We start from the raw sequence: 15,812 nt of genomic DNA, 5'->3' as shown, positions 1-15,812 counted from the left end.
TGGTATGTTTCCTTCAAAAGCGTATTTGAGCTATCTTGCTTCATATTCCTCTTGACAGTTGATATTAGCATACTTTAACATTTTTGCCTGGTGGTTAGTCATCTCCTTGTGATTTACTTTTTTATTTATTTTTATTTTTTGTAGAGACAGGGTCTTGCTATGTTTCCCAGACTAGTCTCCAACTCCTGGCCTCAAGGGATCCTCTGGCCTTGGACTCCCAAACGCTGAGATGAGAGGTGTGAGCCACCCTCACTACCCTCTTTGTGGTCTTAATTTGCGATTTCCTAATTACTAATGGGAACTGGTCACCTACTCACTTGATTTTGGTCGTTCATGGTTCCTCTTTGAAGTGCCTAATGACGGCTTTAGATGTCTTGGCTTTAGATGTCTTTGCTTTAGGTGTTTTTCTCTTTCACATTGATTCAGTAACAGTCTTTATATATTCTGGATATTAATCCTTTATCACTTGCTGCAAATATCTTCTTTTACGGTGTGGCTTGATTTTTTCACTCCATTTATTGTTTTTTAAACAACGCCTAAATTCTTAATTTTAAGGCACTTGAACTGTCATTTTCTACCCTGGGCCCCTCCCACCGTACTCCGGGAACAGCTAACTTCCCAGACACCTCTACGTTCTGGGGTCGCCGAGCCCGCCTTCCTGCGGTCACAGCTGGGGCCTGGGAAGCGAAGGCCGCGGGTGCTCCTGGGAGGAGCTGAGCGTTTCGGATGCGGGGTAGGTGCCGCTAGCGGGGCCGCCAGGCCTCTCTTGTTGCCCAGGCTGGAGTGCAATGGCGTGTCTCGGCTCACCGCAACCTCTGCTTCCCGGGTTCAAGCGATTCTCCCGCCTCAGTGAGGTAAGCAGGGCCGGCAGGCCGCGGGGGTCCACGGCGCTGAGGGAGCCGCAGGCACCGGGCGCAGCCCTCGCCTATCGCTGAGGTCCGGCAGGCCCAGGAGCCAGAGGTCCGGGCGCCCAGGGTCAGAGGGCGGCAGCGAGAGCGGGCACCGCTTCCAAAGGACGCCCTCGCCCTCCTGCAGGGCCGGTCCTGGTCCGAGCCAGCTGGGGGCGGCTCCAGGGAGCTGAGCCGGGGTAGGGCCGGGCCGCCCGGCAGATCAGCAGGGAGCTTGCTCCTGGGTTGCGGTTACTCTGGCCCGCGGCGCCCTCCCCGCCGGGGACGCCCAACTGCAAGCCCCGCCCCGAAGGCGGGTGCAGCCAGGAAGGCGGGACTTGGTGTCCTCAGGGCGCTGGCGCCAAGTTCAGAGCAGCGCGCTGGGCTGGGCGGTGGGGGCGGCGTCTGCACCTCCTCCCTGTGCGCCGCCTGAGAGCCCGGGAGAGACGCGCGCTCAGGTCGGCCAAGACTGAGAGCAAGCGGGCGCAGGCAGCGGGCCCCATCTCACTTCCACGAAGGGCAGCGTTCTTGAGTCCTGCCTTTGACGGCGGCGGGGCGTGTTCTTCCCTTCCCTCTGTCAGCTTCCTCCAGCTCTCTCCCATGTCCTCTCTGAATTCCATTGCTGCCCCTGTCCCTTGCCTCTCTGCTTCTTGTCTCCTTGTCCTCTCCTGTTTCTCTCTCATCTCTCCCTTTTTCTCGTGTCTGCTTTATTGGCTATTTTCCTGTCCTCCTTTGTCCTTTTTCCCTCTGTCTCTCTTTCAGCCTCTCCCCTCACGCCCACTTCCACTCTCTCTATAGGCTTCCTTCTCTTTTGCAAGACAAAATTCTTCTTAGGTTTTTCCCCTAAGGTGACTTCTTGGCCATAATTGTTTGCATCCCTTCCCTCCGCCCACCGCCAATCCCTGTTCATCTTGTAGTGCCCCATTATTCTCATCCAGGGCTTGTGCTAGGTGCTGGCATCATCAGCCAGATCCTTTCTCCAATAGATTATATCCAAAGATCTGCACATGTAACCCGTTCAGTGCCTTTCCTGGGAAAAAATACATAGATGATCAAATTATGAATCTCTGAATTTTCAGGGTTACCTGAAAGAAAATACCTGGTTTTAGATACAAGACAATTGAATCCTTTTCTTGACATTTTGCCTTTACTCACAGAGGTACAGACGGCACAGCAGGAAGCTAAGCCTTGCAAAAGCTTTTAGGGGACATTGCCACCCACACCTTCTGTGCAATGCCAGGTGCAGGGGAGGGAAGGGACAGGATACAGACCTGGGTTATGGGAAGACGGTGGAAGGCCAGGGCTTTGCACTTGAAACCTTTGGGTGAGACTGACTGGAAATGAGAAATAAACAGTAAATTTCTAAAATATGTAGTTGCTTTGCCTCCTTAGAAATAATGGAACCTGATGTTGTGGTATATTGTGATCTTTAATGATATTCCAGCTTTTGACCAGCTTCTGTGGAACATCTCTACCCTGCCCTGCAGACTACCCTGTGACTGCTGGAAGTCCAGGCCCTTTGTTGCATGGAGAGGATGCAGACCACGTGCTGCAGCTCCCATGCCCTTTCTGAGCAGATTCCTCAGAGGGGGTGCCTCACATCAGAGATGAATTTCAGCCACTGTCTCCCAAAGAGGCAGATACAGAAACGTCACTCCTCTCAATGACCCTGAACAAAGCGCTCAACCTCTCTGAGCCTCAGCTTTCCATCTGTAAAATGGGCTCGGGCTAAGTTGTCTCTCCAGTCCATCCCAGACCTACACATGTACGACTAGTTGGATGAAGCCAGTTCTCCCCCTTTCTCCAAGAAAAACTGGTCTGCTTGAAGCCCCATTGCTGAGCTTCCATGAGCTCCCACAGAGAGACATACACACTCACACACATACACTCACACATACAGTCACATATACAGACACACACACAGTGACACACATGCACTCACACATACACACACGTATACATATACTCAGAGACACATAAACTCACCTGCACACACACAAATTTACACACATGCATATACATTCACACACACACGCAATCACACATACACAAATACACACATGCACTCCCTTACACAGGCTTGCAAACTCATGCTCACTCTTTTTCTCACACACACACACACACACACACACGCACACACATCTCCCCAGTATAGCTAGTATTGTTCCTAGGTACAGCAGCCTGCCTGTGTCATCCTTCTGGTTCTGCTGCACCCGGTACCACCTCCGCAGGCGCCCCGCTGGGCTGTCTTCATGGCTGAGACAAAGTTTGCCAACCACAGCCATGCCGCCCTGAACAGGAGAACTGTCCAGCATGCCCAGAGTTAGGATGTGACAACCCTCTTCTCAGCACTAGAAATGGGGACACAAGGTGTCACAGCAGGACAGAACATTTGCTGTCAGGATGCTTCACCGTATAACATTAAGACTTAACATTTTTTGACTACGTAAGTGTCTACATGACAGATGCTCCTACAGCTTATTTTATTTAATTTTCACAACCACATGAGGTCTTGATCCAAGTGAATTTATCTTCAACCTGACAAATGTCATCCTGATAAACTCAGGGCAGCATCCCAGCTTTTAGAGACCATAGTGGATTTGGTCACTGCCAACTGCTGATTTAGATACCCCACCCAGCTTCACACTCCAATGCTAACATCCAGATCTGAGTAAGAAGAATGAGGAGGAGGAGGAGAGAGCAAAGGAGAAGACGAATACGTAATGATGAGAAAGTGAGGGAAGATGAAAAAAGGAAGGGGAGACATAATAATAGCAACGAGGAAGAAAAGGAGGAGAGAAAATGAGGAACTATCTGGGGACCTTTCATCCCACCCAGGACCCGCGAGGGTCACTGCTGTTGCTGCATCAGCACCATATGGAGTAAGGTCAGAGAGGCCAGGGCACAGGATGTCCTCCAGAACCCCAACAGAACAAGGGCCAGATCAAAGTCCCTCAAGGTGGAAAATGACATGAGTCTGGCTTCCCCTCATGTCCGTCTCTCCCTTGCCTACAGACTCACAGCCTTCCGCTTACTCTAGGATCATTCCCAGGGTCAACATCAGATTTGAGTCTCACCCACCTCCAGGCTTCATCCCCAATGCCTCTCCCACAGCACCTCAGATCTCATTCCAGGTCACACCATGCCCTGGCCAGGGCGTTCTCTGGGTCAGGGCCCTGAGAACACACAGCAGCCCAGCGCTGCCTGGCTCCTGCTTTCTTCCAGGGACCCGCCTGCGCCCTTTGCACCTGCAGATCCTCCTCTGTCCAGACCACTGTGGGCACAGTGCAGCTGCACCTTCCTCCCCTTCAAAGACACCAGCTGCCCTAGACGGCGATGGATCTATGAAGCCCTTGTTCTCCTTGCTCTGAACATGATATGAAAAGATGCTTTGTGGTCGTCAGCTCTCCTCATTAGGCTCAGCTCATGCCTGCGCTCTTGCCCCCTGACACTCTTTACTGACCCTCGTCACTCTGTCATTGTGAGTGTCCTGGGAAGGGCTCCTCTTGGCTCTCGTCCCTCTGACCTCAGCAAGACCTCCCTCTGAACCACACAGACATCTCTCATTACCACCCCACATCCTTCCTACTTGGAAGAACCAGATTAATTCCAGGTCTCCCCCATTGCTTTGAGAGTCCCCAGATCACAGGAAATCAAGTGATGATCTTTGAAACTTTCTGAAACTGAGCTCCCCAAGTCTACAGGGGATCTAACCATGCCTCGCCTTCTCCACCAACACAGAGCACACCTCCCCAAGGCTCCCAACCCACATGGGCCACAAATCGGGGTCCGCTATTACCCAACTCAGCAGGTGTTGCAGCCTGGGAGATGAAGTCTCACCAGCCCCACCATGTTAAAAGCTCGTGGTTCTTGGTTTATCACCCATCCCCTGGGCCCTGACTGCGTACTGATCATTCACTCATCTGGGAACCACTGGCCACATTCTCCCACATTATACCTTAACCAGGTTGTTCCAGGTAACCGAGACTCCAATCCAGCTCTGCTGTATCCAACCTGTGACCTTGGGCAAAGTGTGGATCATCGCCATGCCTCTGCTGTCTCACCTGTAAAGAGGGTCACCTTGGCTCTCTCTTCACTGGATTGTTGGAAAGATTAGATTGATTAGTATAGTCAAAGTGCTAAGGAGCCTGGCTCAGTAAATGTTAGGGGGATCAGTTCTTATCACACTGAGTGCAAAGGGATAGAGTCCACTCCATGGAGGCTTTCCCATCACTCCTGAGCTCTCAGGGACCAGTGACCAACAATGTTTAATGAATGACCAAATGGCCTGGGCATTTTTCTTCTTCCCGCTCCAACTACAGAAGAAAGAACTCTTGGCAAACAGCTGGATAACCTCTTTTTCCTGAGATGTCTGAAGGCACCCGCCCCAAGCCAACTGGCCAGCCTCCAGCTGTTCTGAGCTGCAGGTCAGGCACCAGATCTTATTCAAAGACGCCATATACCCCCGACCCCCCACCGAGTGCTTTGCTGCATCTACCTTTCTCTTCAGCTAAAACAAGAGCAGAGAATACCTCCTGTCTTCCAATCCTTTGGTGTCCCCAGTCTCTGGAGAAGCTTCCCAGACTCTTTTGGAAGATTCCAGAGGACAATCATCTATGGGTCTCTTCTGCCTATGGATTATAAGGTCCTGGGGTTTCCTAAGAAAGGGAATACACCTGTTATCCTCCTGGCTCTGGCATATTGAAGAAACTAAACACTGAAGGTGATCCAGGCTTTTCCAGAGGCTGGCTGGTGGTGCTGGGGAGATGAGCACTTCCTGGCCAGCCCCTGTAGGCTCTGTGGCCAGCTATGCCTGGACCCTTCTAGCAGCAATGCCTGCTGTATTCCAGCAAAGCCAAGTGCAGGAGTCCCAGGATAAGGCAGCCCCCAGTCCTGCAGTGAGGGCGGCCCTAGTACAACACAGCTTGGCCACATGGACCCTCATAGGGGTGGATGCGATCCCATCACCCACTCAGATGCCCAAGACTGTGCAGAAGCAGGGCCAGTGAGAGCAGAAGGCAGATCCGGTGCTTCAAGGGGCCCTGCTGTGCGGATTGAGAGTCTGCCATGTACATGGCTGAAGATGGCCAGGGCACAGAACAGGGAGCAACAGCAAGTACTCATTGCCTATGGCCCAACAACGCCAACAGGCAATGAGTTGTGCAGTGTGGAGTGATATATCAGACATAATATGTGCTGAGGCTGAAGCAACATGGAAGTCACATAATGGGACTGAGTTAGCCCTCCGTGCTCTGCCTCCAGGGCATAACTTGTGTTCTAAATCAGCCCTGCAACTCGCTACCTGCCTGACCTCAGGCAACCACTCTAGGCCTCCATCTCCTGATAAGTAAAACAGGAACGGTGATCTTCACTTCAGGGGCTCACTGACAGGACTCAGCAGGGCTCTGCGCATGCCAGGCAGCAAGAGCACAGGAACAGCAGCTCTCTTCCTAATACAACTAGAGAATAAAGGTGGAGCCCAAGATGGTGGTCCCAATTCCACTGGCAGCCTTCAAGGAAAAAGTCCGTGATTTTACTTCAGCTACACCTTCCGACCTTCCCAGGTTCCTATGATAGCATCACCCTAGGATAAAAGTACTGAAGCCCAAGACTTAACCTTGTAGTTTAAAAAAAAAAAAAAAAAAAGATGTGATTAAATCTTTACCAAATGTGCCACCCACTGAATTTCTGAAAAGAAATCTGCTAAGCCAAGCAGATACGATGATTAAAATTATTTGAAAAGTATACCCCTTTCCCTAAAATTTTGATATGTTGGAGGTCAGCGATTAGATGATTTAAAAGGGAATTTAACTCTTTATTCCAGAAAAAGTCTCATAAATCAAAGTTCCATGCACAGACCTATGATTTTGTCCAACACTCTTTGATCTAAAGTGAGCAAATTCTTTCATTAAACACACTTTAATCTACTTTCATAATATTTAATCTCTGTTCATTTCTGTGTGATTTCTCTATGACCATATTTCCTTTTCTGCATCAACTGAAAAGTTAAATTAGCTCAACGATCACAATAAACTCCATCATCAGGTTAAATTATTTCTAAGAATCCCAACTTCAAGCTTTAGCTGGTTATTAACAAGATATATATACACACACACACACATATACACACACACAAATATATGTATGGTATGTGTTTGAATATACAGACACATATATCATAAAAACTCATTAAAAATGAAACCACATCTCTCTGACAAGATTACATTTTTTAACAAGCAGCAGCAAAAAATGCCTTGATGTATAATTCTTCTCTTTTATCCCTCATAAATGAATCTGACTTGGTTTTCTAGATTTTTTTCATTTAGTATGCATCTAAGACAAGTTTTCATATTAATGTAAAATATTTTTATCTTGGTCCTCCTGATGTACACAAAAAATTAATTTCAAATGCCAAAATTATTGTTATAAAATGTCTAATGTCTCTCTCAGGAGTAATTAGGTAACTTCATTTCTGTACATCAGTGACATTGGCAACTACATATTTTAGAAATTTACTGTTATTTTCTTATTTCCAGGCTCCCTCAAATGTTTCAGGTTGAAAGCCCTGGACTCCCACTGTCTTGCCACAACCCAGCTCTGTATCCTGTCCCCTCCCTCCCCTGCACCTGGCATTGCACAGAAGGTGTGAGTCTCCTTTAAATGCTTCTGCAAGGCTTAGCTTACTCCTGCGATGTCTGTGCCTATTAGTGAAAGGCAAAAGGTCAAGGAAAGAATGCAATCAAGCTGTGACTCTAAAACCAGATGTTTTCTTTCGGGTAACTCTGAAAAGTCAGAGATTTATAATTTGATCATCTGTGTATTTTCCCCCTGAACAAGTTACATGTCCAGATCTTTGGATATAATCTATTGGAGAAAGGATCTGGGTCTGATGCATGGTTCTTACCCTAGCAGCAAGCCCAAGAAGATAATGGAGCAGCATGTCATGAACGGAGGGATGGGTGGATGAAGAGAAACGCAGCCCAACATGTCTCCCTAGAAGAAAAAATAAATCAAAAGGAGAATTCTTGCTTGCAAAAAATGAGCGTTGGATAGGGAGAATGAAAGAGAGAGTGAGGGGGAGAGAGAGGGAAGAGACAAGACAAGGAAATAGCCAATAAAGCAGACACAAGAAAAAGGGAGAGATGAGAGGAGAAAGAAACGGGATGGGACAAGGAGACAAGAGGTAGAAAGGCAGGGGACAGGAACAGGAATAGGACTCAGAGAGGACCTGGGAGAATGCGGGAGGAAGCTGGCGACAGAGGGAAGGGAAGGACCCCACAGTCAAGGTCAGGACTCAAGGGCGCTACCCTGGGGAAAGGCAGGGGAAATGAGATGGACCCCGCTGACCGCTCCCGCTTGCTCCAGGTCTTGGCCCACCTGAGGGCGCTTCTCTCCCAGGCTGTCAGGCGGCGCGCAGGGAGGGAGATGCCTACGCGGCCGCCACCGCCAAGGGCCCAGCTCGCGGCTCTGAACTTGGCGCCAGAGCCCTGAGGGCACCAGGCCCCGCCTTCCTGGCTGCACACGCCTTCCGGGCAGGGCTTGTGGGTGGGTGGCCCCGGCGCGGGAGGGTGCTGCAGGCCAGAGAACCCGCAACCCGGGAGAATGCCTCTGATCAGCTAGGCAGCCCAGCCCTCCCCGGGCTTAGCTCCGCGGACCGCCCTCTGCTGGCTCTGACTGGGCCGGGCGCCGGCGCCTGCGGGAGGGCGAGGGCGTCCTTTGAAGGCGGCTCCAGCTCTCGCGGCCGCCCTCTGGCTCTAGGCTCCCCGACCTCTCACTCCTGGGCCAGGGGGGCCGCGGCGACGCGCCCCGTGTCTGTGGCTCCCTCTTCGCCGAGGACCCCCGTGGCCTCCCGGCCCTCCCTTCCCGCGCCACCTGGAGGCCCCGCGAGCGGCACCTCCCCAGCGCCCAAGTAGCCCAGCTCCTCCGGGAGCGTCCCGACGCCTCCGCTTCCCTGGCCCCTGCTGTGACCGCTCAGCACTTTGCCAGGAAGGGGGGCTCCGCGACCCTTAGAACATAGAGATGTCGGGGGACTTAACTGCCCCTGGAGGGTGGGAGGGGGCCAGGGCAGAAGGGCATGGTCTGGACGGAATGACAGTGGGTGGGTGGAGACTGCGCTGGGATTTGGAGGACCTGGGGTTTCCCGTGCAGTGGGGCGTGAGGGTAGATGGGGTAGAGTCTCAGGTAATTGCAGTTCTTGGTGCTGTTGCAGGCAAGTGTGCATGGTTTACCTTGCTTGAGCCCAGGGTGCAAAGCAGCTTCGTTTGGAGAAGGGAGAATTCTTGAAGTTCTGAAAGGGAAACCACCCCGAGTCCCTGCTCCCTCATTCATTAATTCCGTCACTCAGTGGGTGTTCTGACGTCGTAGGGGTGAGTGGGTGCGCGGAGATACCATGAGGAAGCGCCAAGTTTCTCTCCGAGGCTTTGGAGGGTCTGTTGCAAAGATGAGATCCTCAAGAACAAAGGTAAGTCTGAGGAGGGGGAAGTTGGGTTCAGAACATACATCGAAACCTTAGAGATGGTCCTGTTACAGGAAAGGGGTCCCCATCTAAACCCCAAGAGAGGGTTCTTGAATCTTACACAAAAAATAATTCAGGGTGAGTCTGCAGTGCAAAGCAAAAGCAAGTTTATTAAGAAAGTAAAAGCTACTCCATAGAGTGGGACGTTCCTGAAAGCAAAAGGTGGAAAGCCCCCATCCTAGGTACAATGCTTGTGTAGGTGGGTAGATGTGCTCTGCAAAAGAGTTTGTGATAAAGGATTAATTTTCTTAATTACTATATTTTGCAAGAATCAATATTATCTTTAAAGCAAAATTAGGAATGCCTTTGTTCTCCAGATATTGGGATATCTGGACACTCCCAAGTCTGGATCTGTTTAGTAAACTTTGTTAATTTGTTCCCTTAACTGTGAACATCTAGAGGCTAGGAATGCCTAGCTTTCTGAGAATGCAGCCCAGCAAGTCCCAGACTCATTTTCCTAGCCCTCACTCAAAATGGAGTCACTCTGGTTTGACTACCTCTGACAGTGCTAAAGCAAAACTTTACTTTTATGGAAGAGATAACATTGAGGAATAGAGAGAGACATCAAATCCGAAATGCAGAACATCAAAGACAAATTAAACAATTTGAAAGTCACCAAGCTCAAAACACAGATTTCCCAGGAAAGACTGGCAGTGAAACAGATGATAAAGTTGCCACAGCCACCAGTGATATGTCCTTGGGTGTCTCAAAAATAGAATTCTGTATCTATCTGGAATACAAAGTGTGAGCACAAAATGAAGGTATTGTCAGATGTGCAGAGTGTGAGTTTCTAACCTGTACAACCTTGATGAAAGGAGCAAGAAGGTATATTTCAGAAAGAAGGAAACAACTTGGAAGAGTGGAGTTCAAGAAACGATGGTGAGCAAAGAAGCTGGGAACACGCTGATTAAGGTGAGTGGCTAGATACGGAAAATAATGACCATCACCAATATGGGGAGTTTTCTGAAAATAAAAGGAAAGAATAATTTCAGAGTGGAGACCAGTTTCAGGAAAGTTTATCCAAGCAGCTGGGGAGACCTTGAGCCATCTGAGGAGTCTGAGATTTCCTAGGCATGGGCCTACCTTCATATCCCTGCTGGCCTCTGGCTGGAAGAAGCCTGTGAGGGGTGTGGTCTTTCTGTGAATGTGGTGGTTCACTGATAGAGAGTGGATTTCCAAAACACTCCCTTCCCCCAGTCATACTCCCCAGAGTCAGAGATCTGATTGGTGCAGTTTTGTGCTCCCCACAATGTACTCAACTTGCCATTTAAAGTCAGAATTTGTCTGCTAAAATCCAATCCAGCACCGTGGCTTATGCCTGTAATCCCATAGCTCTGGGAGGCAAATGTGGGAAGATTGCTTGAGGCCAGTCTTTGCAACATAGCAAGAACCTTTCTCTCAAAAACAAACAAGCAAACAAACAAAACAAAACAGAAAAACAAAAAAACCACAGAAAACAAAATTAGTCGGGTGTGGTGGCGCACACTATAGTCCTACTTACCAGACTATGGGAGGCAGGAGGATCACTTGAGCCTAGAAGTTCCAGGTTATAGTGAGCTATGAGTGCACCACTGCACTCTAGCTTGGGCAACAGAGTGAGACCCTGACTCTTAAACAGAAATTGGCTGGGCACTGTGGGATCATGCCTGTAATCCCAGGACTTTGGGAGGCCAAGGTAGGCGGATCATTCGAGGTCAGGAGTTCGAGACCAGCCTAGCCAACATGGTGAATCCCTGTCTCCACCAAAAAAAAAAAAAAAAATACAGAAACCGGATGTGTTGGTGCACACCTGTAGTCCCAGGTACTTGGGAGGCTGAGGCACGAGAATGTCTTGAACCCAGGAGGCGGAGGTTGCAGTAACCCAAGATCGCACCACTGCGCTCCAGCCCGGGCAACAGAGTGAAACCATGTCTCAACAACAACAACAACAGCAACAACAACAACAAAAACAAAAACAAAACTAGCTATATATTTTCAAAAAGAGACACATCTAATACATAAGGACATTAAAAAGTTTAACATAAAAGGATGGGAAAAGATACAGAGATATGGTTGGGATGCTGGGGAAACCAAAAGGAAGTAGGAGTCTTCAGCACAGAGAAAGCATGACCAGGGTTTGAGAGGATCAGTTCCCAATCAGCTGCGTTTTACAGACAGCCGTAACAATTCTAAACTTGCATGTGCCTAATAAAATAAAACAGAAAACATAAACTATAAGGAGAAATTGTGAAACCCACTATGCATTTGAGAAATTTCAACACGCATGTGTCGAGTAGACACAATGTTTCTAAAAATTTAGAAGATTTGAACAACACAATTAATAAACTTGGTTTTAATGGTCTTCTAAAGAATCCTCCCCCAAATCATGTATTGAAACAAATCTCAATAAAATTCAAAGAAATAGTGTCATACAGACCATGTTCTCTGATTATAATGCGATTAGGTTGGAAATCAATGACAAAAAGAATTTTTTAAAACCACATAAAATTGGAAGTTGAAAATGGAATGTATCAAAGTAGAAATCAACACTGAAATTAAAATATTAAAATCAACTTATAATAATATATTACATATGAAAACTTATGAGATTCAGTGAAAGAGAAACTTAGAGGGAAATTTGAGGCCTATTAGGTTTATTTTGCAGCAAAGAGGGGTGAAAATAAAGAGCTAATAATCCAAATGAAAATACGAGAAAAAGAGTAGCAAAATGAACCCAAAGAAAGTGAAAGGTAGAGAATATTAAGTAAATAACTATAAATAGAAAACAAAAATACAATAGAGAGTAATAACAAAGCTAAAGGTTATTTGAAAGCTTTGCTAACATAGACAATACTCTAGTGAAATTGATCAGAAAACAAGACAGTGCTTCCTATCCTTTTTTGTTTTTCATTGTAATCTCCCCATCCTGGGAAATGTTTTAGGCTTTATTTTTCTTAATAACCTCTCCCCACTAACGCCCAAGAAATTTTGATTCCACATATATACTAGATTGCCCTTTATGTACTGTATACATATCTGTGCTTTATATTTTAGAAGAGTAAGACCCACCCAAGGCTAATTTTCACTCCTTTAGGGACAATATCCTCCCTGTTTGGAATGCCTAGAAAAAGAGAAGGCACAACTAAGCAATAATAGGAATTAAAAGGATGTATCTGTAGATAGAGCAGAAATATAAGAATTAAACATTCTGAACAATCTTATAACAAGGCATACTAATAAATGTTCAAATTCCTAGAAAAATATGTCATATGAATTGGCAGAAATAGAAACACTAAATAAGTGTTAGGGCTGGGCATGATGGCTCATGGCTGTAATCCCAGAACTTTGGGATCCAAGGTGGGCTTATCACTTGAGGTTAGGAGTTTAAGACCAGCCTGGACAACATAGTGAAACCCTGTCTCTACTAAAAATACAAAAATTAACCAGGCCTGGTGGTGTGCCCCTGTAATCTCAGCTACTCTGGGGGCTGAGGCAGGAGAATCTCTTGAGCCTGGGAAGCAGAGGTTGTAGTGAGCCAGCATCATGCCACTGCACTCCAATCTGGGCGACAAAGTGAGTCTCCATCTCAAAAATAATAATAATAACAATAAAATACATAGATGTTAGTCTGCTCTGGATGTCATAAGAAAATACCACAGGCTGGGGGGCTTAAACAATAAAAATTTATTTACTACCAATCCTGGAGGCTGAAAGTATGGTCAAGGTGCCACCAGGATTGGTCTCTGGTGAGACTCCTCTTCTTGGCTTGCAAATAGAGACCTTCTCATGGAGTTTTCACATGGCCTTTGTTCTGTGCATGCTTGAAGAGAAAACTCTGGTGTCTCTTTCTCTTCTTGTAAGTACATCAGTCCTATTTGATTAAGGCCTTACTCTTATGACCTCATTTAACCTTAATTACCTCCTTAAGGCCCCTATGTCCTAATACAGTCACATCAACTGGTTAGGGCTTCAACATACACATTTTGGGGGAGACCGAATTCATAACATCCAGGAAGTATTAAATTATATCATTTAAAAGTCTTCCCAAAAGAAAACACAAGGATGATATCATACCAGATATTCAAAGAGCAGATTATATTTATCATGTTCGAAGTCTTTCCTAGGAGAAAGAGCTAACCTCCAGGTGCATTTTATGTCTCCTATGACCTAATACCAAAAACAGATAATTAATAAACTTGGTTTTAATGGTCTTCTAAAGAATTCTCCCCCAAATCATGTATTGACAGCACAGAAATCGGAAAGTATGGACCCATCTCTCTCATGATCATAAATAAACAAAAAGTTCTAAATTATGACTAAACTCTAGCATGTTTTAAAATATCATGGCCAAGTGAGGTTTATTTATAACATTTTAAAATTGGTTTTGCATGCATTAATGTATCTAAACATACTAAATTCAGATTGCTGGACAGAAACACATGTTCATCACAAAATACCAGAAAAAGCATTTAGATAACATTCAACACTTGTTTGTGACTTGTAGCAAACCAAGATTAGTAGAGAAACTTTCTAATCTGATAAAGAATTTCTACCAAAAGCTTTCAATGAATATCATTGTTAATTGTGATGTTAGAAACATTCTATTTAAAATCAAGAGTGCCTCCATCACTAGTCAACATTGGATTGGAGAACTAGTCAGCACAATGCTTATTCTTTTTTTAAAAAAAATTATATTTTACAAGAAATCAAAATGAATCTACAGATAAATTCATAGAAGACAGTTTAGCAAGGTGGGTCAATATATAAACATGTAAGTACATTTCTGTATATGATACACAGTTTAAAAACTTTTAAATTATCATTTACAATAGTAGTAAAATGTAGCATATTTTGGGAATGCACTGGACCAATGAGGTCAAGATCTTTGTAGGGGAATTTATATGAAAGGCATTGGAAGAGACCTGTGTAAACGGACATGTGCCATGTGTCATATTCACTGATAGGACAACTCTTACTGCAGACCTGTTTCTTCCAAATGAATCCATACATTTAATGTTATTGTAATCAAACATTAAGAAGTTTTTGGGAGAGAGGAGGCTTGATGAGCTGATTCTAAAATTTATGTCAAAGAGCAAATAGCCAACAATTACCAGAAGTAAAAATGGTGGATGATTGACCGTATTGTGTGAAGACTTGCTGTAGAACTTTGTGTATGTGTCAGATGAGTCTAGGTTATCTTCTGGTTACCCCCTTCCCTCTCCCCATTTAATCATCTGAAAGGCACAAACTATATTTCTCATGTGTATATGTCATTCTCCCATGTATCCACGCCACGTTCCCAAGGGAACGCTGCACATCCTAGTTGCTCAGGCACCAGGCTGTTGGGGCCACCTGAGTCATACCTAGACTCTTAAACATTTTCTGTCCAGAAGTGACACACATTACTTCTGTTAACTTTCCACTGGTCAATCAAAACCTGCTACGAACATGGCAGGGAGCACAGTACTTCCCTTAAATGGAAAGGGACAGTGATGGATGGTAATACAGTCTTCCCCCACATAGTCATTAAGATAGTGTGGTATGGATGCTGTCAATACAAGTCAATAGATAAAGAGGTTGGCAGTCTGGCCAACATGGAGAAACCTAGTCTGTAATAAAAATACAAAAATTAGCCAGGCACAGTGTGTATGTGAAGAACTGTGTGTATGTGTTAGATGAGTCTAGGTTATCTTCCGGTTACCCCCTTCCCTCTCCCCATTTAATCATCTGAAAAGCACAAACTATATTTCTCATGTGTATATATCATTCTCCCACGTATCCATCCCAGGTTCCCAAGGGAACACTGCACATCCTAGTGCCTATAATCCCGGCTACTTGGGACACTGAGGCATTATAATCACTTGAACCTGGGAAGCAGAGGTTGCAGTGAGCTGAGATGGTGCCACTGCACTACACAGCCTGGGCAACAGAGAGAGACTCCATCTCAAAATAAATTAATAAAAACAGATTCAAATATATATGGAACTTGAAACACAAGTAGTGACAAGATCAATGGGGAAAAAATAGAATTGTTGGGACAATTTGTTATCTACATGGCAAAAAATGAAATCAAATATCTGGCACAAATCACACTTATAAATTAATTCTAGGTAGAATCAAGACTTCAATGTGAAAGGCAAATCTTGAAAACTTGTAAAATAAAATATATTTCACCTGTAACAGGGAAGAAATTCTTAAGATTCAAAATAGAGCAAATCTTAAAGTTTAAGAAAATGACAAGCACTTTGGAAGGCCGAGGCGGGTTGATCACGAGGTCAGGAGTTCAAGACAAGCCTGGCCAAGATGGTAAACCCCATCTCTACTAAAAATACAAAAATTAGCTGGGCTTGTAATTCCAGTTACTTGGGAGTCTGAGGCAGAGAATTGCTTGAACCTGGGAGGCAGAGGTTGCAGTAAGCTGAGATCACACC

General features: G+C 46.0%; 1 protein-coding gene and 1 long non-coding RNA gene across 9 annotated transcripts in view; one reads left to right on the top strand and one right to left on the bottom strand.

The window, feature by feature from the left end:
• Positions 1-1,168, bottom strand: part of ANTXRL (ANTXR like) — a 46,530-nt gene extending 45,362 nt beyond the window's left edge. Inside the window, exon 1 of the mRNA XM_077945562.1 lies at positions 318-1,168. The gene's annotated coding sequence lies outside the window, so the exon portion shown is untranslated. The remainder of the gene's footprint in view (positions 1-317) is intronic.
• The window catches only part of LOC697176 (uncharacterized), a 78,283-nt gene continuing 63,142 nt past the window's right edge, over positions 672-15,812 (top strand). For all 8 annotated transcript variants that reach the window (XR_013397815.1, XR_003719315.2, XR_013397817.1 and 5 more), the window contains exons 1-3: positions 672-854; positions 9,252-9,348; positions 10,218-10,314. This is a non-coding gene — a long non-coding RNA (uncharacterized LOC697176). The remainder of the gene's footprint in view (positions 855-9,251; positions 9,349-10,217; positions 10,315-15,812) is intronic.

The sequence above is a fragment of the Macaca mulatta genome, chromosome 9 (assembly GCF_049350105.2).
Source record: "Macaca mulatta isolate MMU2019108-1 chromosome 9, T2T-MMU8v2.0, whole genome shotgun sequence".
Taxonomy (NCBI): Eukaryota; Metazoa; Chordata; class Mammalia; order Primates; family Cercopithecidae; genus Macaca; species Macaca mulatta.
This window is presented reverse-complemented; position numbering and strand designations above follow the sequence as displayed.